Source organism: Mandrillus leucophaeus, unplaced genomic scaffold (genome assembly GCF_000951045.1).
Source record: "Mandrillus leucophaeus isolate KB7577 unplaced genomic scaffold, Mleu.le_1.0 Scaffold8, whole genome shotgun sequence".
Lineage (NCBI taxonomy): Eukaryota > Metazoa > Chordata > Mammalia > Primates > Cercopithecidae > Mandrillus > Mandrillus leucophaeus.
Window position 1 is genome coordinate 1,713,290 of NW_012108696.1, and position 718 is coordinate 1,714,007.

General features: G+C 58.4%; 1 protein-coding gene across 1 annotated transcript in view; it reads left to right on the top strand.

Annotated features, from left to right (window-relative positions):
- Window positions 1-718, top strand: part of CCDC94 (coiled-coil domain containing 94) — a 24,428-nt gene that overhangs the window by 14,569 nt on the left and 9,141 nt on the right. The window lies entirely within an intron of this gene.

The following is a 718-nucleotide window of genomic DNA, read 5'->3' on the forward strand; positions in this document are numbered from 1 at the left end:
GGCTGGCTGGTGAATGCCTTTGACGCCGACCACCTCTGAGCCCGCATGCTGATCCCCTCCTTTCTTGGTACCTCGTCTCCCCTCCGTCCTTTAGAATCTGAGCTGTAAGGACAGGGATGTGGTGGCCTCTCCTGCATCCCCAGGGCTTCCAGGAGGTTTGGGTTTATGGTAGGTTCCTCCTCAGCCTAATTGGTGCACAGATCAGCGATGCCGTGCAGAACAGTGTTGGGAGCCTGCATTCATCCCGTACCTTCCGGGCGCCGGGCGCAGCTCTAACCTCACTACCCACACAGCCCTGGGAGTCACTGTGATTTTCGTCATGGGCAGGAGGGCTGAGGTCCAGGGAGGTCCAGACATGGGCCCCACCAAGATGACCCTCCAGGCTCCATCCAGACAGGCTGGTTCCAGCATCCAGGCGCTTAACCCCACCGCTGCCCTCAATGGACATGGAAAAGTTAATGTAAAAATGTAGAAGGGGCCAGGCACGGGGCCTTCTGCCCCCCATCCCGCACTGTGGGAGGCCGAGGTGGACGGATCACCTGAGGTCAGGAGTTTGAGTCCAGCCTGGCCAGCCTGGCCAAGGGCCATCTGTACTAAAAATACAAAAACAAATTAGCTGGGCGTGGTGGTGGATGCCTGTAATCCTAGCTGCTCCGGAGGCTGAGACAGGAGAATTGCCTGAACCCAGGAGGCGGAGGTTACAGTGAGCCAAGGTGGT